Consider the following 5,724-nt stretch of genomic DNA (forward strand, 5'->3'; position numbering starts at 1 on the left):
CCCGGGCGCCAGGTCGCGGGTTGGCATGCGTGGTGACGTCAGCGGCAGGCCCTCGGGGCCGACACGTCTGGGCAGGGGCGGGGCCGAGCCTTTGAGTGACGTGAAATAAGCGTTACGTTGTCACTTTAACCAGCAAAGGGGGTCCCCTAGGTTCTTGGCGTAAAAGGAATTCCTGTTATCAGCTTTCTCAGTGAATACGAAAGGATATGTTTACTCGTTCGGAACGGTTATAGCAAAACAAACAAACAAAGCACACGCATAAAACGCACGGAACCCGAAATGTTGATTTGAAGACAGGGGTTTCCTTTTTTAAAGTTAAAAGGATCCCTAGCAGCCAAATCCAAGAATGTAAGTTAAAACCGCACTCAACGTTAAGGGACGTTCCTTACAAAGTCATAGGTAACCATCAGTTCAGAGGAGTTGGTATGATTGAGAGGCAGGAGTGTGTGTGAGCTAAGAGCCTCAGCTAGAACATCGGCTCTCACTTCTCATCATAGCCAACAATCAGACAGCGCTGTGTGCCAGGCACTGTTGCAGGCGCTTCGCAAGTATTATCCCATTTAGCCACTTCCTGCGTGACCGAGGGCCAGTCACTCATCTGGATGTTAGGTTAGTCTTCAAACTCCTCTCCTTCAAACCCAAACAGTGATGCTGTGCTATCTTGAGTCCCCAGTGGTGTTGGCGAGGGGGCTGTCCTTGATAATTCTACAAAACTAGTACACAACTTGTTTGTTCACCAATTGTAAACAAAGGGATCAAAAGGCACTGGGAAATTTTATTATAAAGGGTGGGTCAAAAATAGGTGTACAGTTGTGAGTATGTAAAAACACAGAGTTTATTCTTGTATTATTAGTGTATTGTTTTCCATATGAACAATTGTAAGCCCAGTTTTGCCCCACCTTGTAAAGGAAAACACACTTTTTTCTGTGTTTCCTCTACTCTTAATATTCTACTACAACACCGCTCCATTCAGACACCAGATGTGTGGGTTCTCCACCTATGAAGCAATTGTGACCACCTGGGTGGCCTATGATTTAACTCAGTTCTGGCACTACTGGCCATAGCAGCAGATCCCACAGATTCAGGGCGCAGTTCCACAAGACCGCCCCTCCCCAACTGCGGAAGCCGGTGGAAAGTCCAAGTTATTAGCTGTGCTTCTGAGTTATTGGTGATAGCTGCGAGGAGCACAAGACCTCTTTCTGGGGTTTGATTAATTTGCTGGAGTGGGTAGGAAACTTGGGAAGCAGTTTGACTAATAGATTACTAGTGTATTATAAAAGGACATTAACTCGGGAATAGCCAGATGGTGAGGAGATACGTAGGGCAATGTATGTGGGAAAGGAAACAGAGCTTCCATGCACTCTCTCGGCATAAGTCATTCTCCTCATTTCCACGTGTTTCACCAACCCTAAAGCTCTCTGAACCCCATCTCTTTGGGGTTCCATGGAGGCTTCATTATAGGCATAATTGATTAGATCATTGACCACTGATGATGACCTCAATCTCTAATCCCTTCCCTGATAGTCAAAGTGGGGCTGAAAGTTCCAACCTTCTAATAACATGGTTGGTTCCTCTGGCAACCAGCTCCCTTCCTCGGGACTTTCCAAAAGTCCCTTCAAACATTCCTACCACTCAGGAAATTTCAAGGGTTTTAGGAACTTTGTGTCAGGAACTGGAGACAAAGACCAAATATATTTCTTATACTATAATATTACACACACACACACACACACACACACACACACCATATGTACATTGAAGTCAAAAGAGGACTTAAAGGTATAGCAATTATAGTCCTAACAGAAACTCTACCTGCATAAACTCTCTTCCACCTGCCTTCCTTAAAATAACTGACAGGTAAAATGTTTGCAATCCAGTCACTTGACTCAGGGTATTTCTGAAAATAGAAGATGGGCTCCAAGTATGAAACTGAGCAGTCACATCCTGAAGCATTTGGAAACAGATGAGCTCACCTTTTTTTTTAAATCCTCACCTGAGGCTATTTTTTACATTGATTATATATATATATATATATATGTTCGAGGCCTGGTGCATGAAATTTGTGCATGGGGGAGAAGGAGGTTCCCTCAGCCTGGCCTGCGCCCTCTCACAGTTAGGAGCCCACCCACTGCAGCGCTGCTGCCAGGTCGCCTGGGCCTCCCTCTGGGGGGCGATCATGGGGCAATGGCTGGGCCCTCGACCAATGGCATTGCACCCGCCTTGGCTGGCCTGGTGCCAGTGGGTGTCATATGTAGTTGTCCAGAAGGTCGTTCCACTGTTCAGCCATTCAGTCGATTTGTATGTTACACTTTTATTATTATAGATACTTCAGAGAGGAAAGGAGAGGGAGATAGAAACATCAATGATGAGAGAGAATCATCTATTGGCTGTTTCTATGCCTGCAATCTGGGCATGTGCCCTGATCTAGAATTGAACCATGAGTTCCTGGTTCATGGGCTGATGGCTCAACCACGGAGCCATACTGGCCTGAATCCATTGATTTTTTTAGAGAGAGTGGAGGAGAGGAGTGCAGAAAGAGAGAGAAACATCAATGTGAGAGAGACACATCGATTGGTTGCCTCCTGCATGCTCCACAACCGGTGCTGGGATTGAGCCTGCAACTCAGGTATGTGCCCTTGACCAAGGGCCAAAGCTCTAATCACTTAGCCAAACGGGCCAGGGAAAGATGGGCTCACTTTTAAGAAAAGTCTAGCCATAATAAGCAGACTGATGTCAGATAAATATTTCAATTAATGACTTGTAAGCCTGCCTCTGGGGGTGAGGACAGTTCTAAAACGACAGCTTTCAAAGATCCATAATCTAGAGTAGACTTTTCCTACCTATCCTCCCCCAGTTATAAAAGTTACAGAATTTTGCTGGATGGGATCTGCTGCAGAAGGACAGGAGTTTTTGCAACCGTGTTTTGTTTTTAAAAAAATATATTTTATTGATTTTTTTACAGAGGAAGGGAGAGGGATAGAGAGTTAGAAACATTGATCAGCTGCCTCCTGCACACCCCCTACTGGGCATGTGCCCACAACCAAGGTACATGCCCTTGACCGGAATCGAACCTGGGACCCTTCAGTCCTCAGGCTGAGGCTCTATCCACCGAGCCAGACCGGTTAGGGCGCAACCGTGTTTTATTGAAAGACAATTCAGTGCTTCGCAGGCTGCATTGGCCCTGAAATAATGGTACTCTTTGAGGATCTGGGTCTTCATAGGGTACCTCATGTGGTTATATCACAGGTAAAATATTTAGGCCAAGGGTCAGCATTGCTAGTGAAAGGGTTAGCTAGCTAGCTTAATTAGGCAGGTTTAGGAAGTTTTAGGAATGAAAATAGTCCATGGGAAGGAATACTTAACAGAGACTTGCAGACGCCAGGGTGTTTATCTTGTACAGAGAATAAAGAAATGCCACAGGCAAATAGAAATATCTCTGTCCTGTGCAATTAAGACAGCCATAAACCAAGGACAGACAGGGGTATTCTGGGCCTGAACAATTAAAGTGACCATAAGTTAGGCCAATGATGGCGAACCTATGACACGCGTGTCGGAGGTGACACGCGAACTCATTTTTTTGGTTGATTTTTCTTTGTTAAATGGCATTTAAATATATAAAATAAATATCAAAAATATAAATCTTTGTTTTACTATGGTTGCAAATATCAAAAAAATTTTATATGTGACAGGGCACCAGAGTTAAGTTAGGGTTTTTCAAAATGCTGACACACTGAGCTCCAAAGGTTCGCCATCACTGAGTTAGGCCAAAAGTAGCCCTGACCTGAGTAGCTGGGAGGGCTATAAGGCTTTCTCTGCCAGCACAACGGGGAGAGCTGTAAGATAAATCAAAAGTGACTCCAACCAACAAGGTAAGGAGGAGAGAAGGCGGGGACACCACTTGGGCTTTGAGCTTTGAAACTAATTCTGTGTAGCCAAAGGGCCAATAAGAAGGGGTTGGGTTCAGACAAAGAACTTCAGCCTATTTAATGCCTCAAGACAAAGAAAGCAGCGGTCACCCTTCTCGGGGGCCCCTCTGTCCGTCCAGGAGGGACAGAGTCTTAGGCTTAGAATCTAGAATTAGGGTTTTAGAGGTAGTGTCTGCTTGCAATAGAGTCTCTGTACTTTTCATCTATCACCTTTCGTCCGTGGCTTCATTCTTAAAATCCATCAGGACAAGAACGCGGGAATTCACCTTTACATTCTGCGCAGAGGAAAAACCATGTGTTCCAGTTCAATTTTTGCGTTTCACTAGAGGGGCCTCCTGATCATCTAGTCATCTTCATCCATTTGTGTTGTTAAGTTAATTAAACAAGGAAGCTTATTAGGCGATGGCTCTAATGCCGTGGCAGCCTACATAAGCAAACCTCTGCCTATAAATGCCTCAAAGGTATGAAATCAGAATGTTAAGGACAGCCAATCACAAATAGCCAACTAGGCTTTAAGCTATAGCCAATTAAATCATCTCCCTTCTTTGCTTCCGTGCTTTCTCTGTATTAGTCTTTCCCCTAGCCCCCTGTCTGCAGAGCACTCCTAACTACTTCTAGTTTGACACCGCCCTATTCAAGTGGATACATGCCTAAAGTCTTAAAATATTTAAAATGCCTCAGTTTATCTTTTAACAGTTTCATGTCTTTTTCATCTGGATTCTCAAACTCAACAAAGACAACTCAAACTTCAACTCCATGAGACATTGCCCTGACCTTTGGAAAGAAGGGTTTCTGTCCCCAAAGTGGAAAATACAGTGTGGTGTGACTTCTTGGGAGCCTCTCAAATGTGTTTTTCTGTAGATTTGGAGAGAACGATCTCCTCGTTGAGGGAAACATTCCACTTTTTTATTTCCTTTTCATCATTTTTAGAATATGTAACCTTAGAGTAAGAACGCTTATGTTGTCTTGTCTCTGATGTTTCTGTGAGGATGTTTTTGGGTGAGATTAATATTAACCTTGAGTATAGCAGATTGTCCTCCATAATATGGGTGGGCCTCATCCAATCAGTTGAAGGCCTGAATAGAACAAAAGACTGAACTCCTTCAAGCAAGAGGTAATTTGCCAGTAAATGACCTCCAGACTTGAACTACAACATCAACTCTCTCCTGGGTCTCCAGTCTGCTGGCCTACCCTGCAAATTTTGGACTTGTCAGACTTCATAATCACCAGTCAATTCCTTAAAATAAGTCACATACTATTGGAATATCTATCTCTATCTATCTCCATCTGTTTATCTGACAATTCAAACTAAAAGCAGGAATATTTAAAACTAAAAATAAATGGTAGTGGAGTGAATAACTAGTTTTGACTCTAGATGTCTTTAGTGATCTTTTAGCAAAAGGTGGAAGGGGCTGTCTGTTCAGACTTCTAAACCAGTGTGCGGGGTGCAGAACAGAGTTTGTGGGAGAATGACAAGAACTGAGGCTGAAGAAATAGGCAGGTGAAACAGGGGACATATGGAATACTTTCAACAATAAAGATTTTTAAAATTTTTATAAGAAAAGTAAAAATAAAAACCAAAACAACATAACAACAAAAAGAAGTAAGCAGGTGCCAGGTTATGGAGGACCTTTTGTGCCTATGAGAAATGGGAAAAGTCAGGGAGAGCAGTTAGGAAATGATAATGATTATACAAATGAAAATTAGACCTTGACTTTATTAAGTGGCCAGGAGACAGGTAAAAAAATAGAACAAGATGTTAACACTGAATCTGCATGATGAGGGAGGAAATAAACGT

Source organism: Myotis myotis, unplaced genomic scaffold, assembly GCF_014108235.1.
Source record: "Myotis myotis isolate mMyoMyo1 unplaced genomic scaffold, mMyoMyo1.p scaffold_m19_p_1, whole genome shotgun sequence".
Taxonomy (NCBI): domain Eukaryota; kingdom Metazoa; phylum Chordata; class Mammalia; order Chiroptera; family Vespertilionidae; genus Myotis; species Myotis myotis.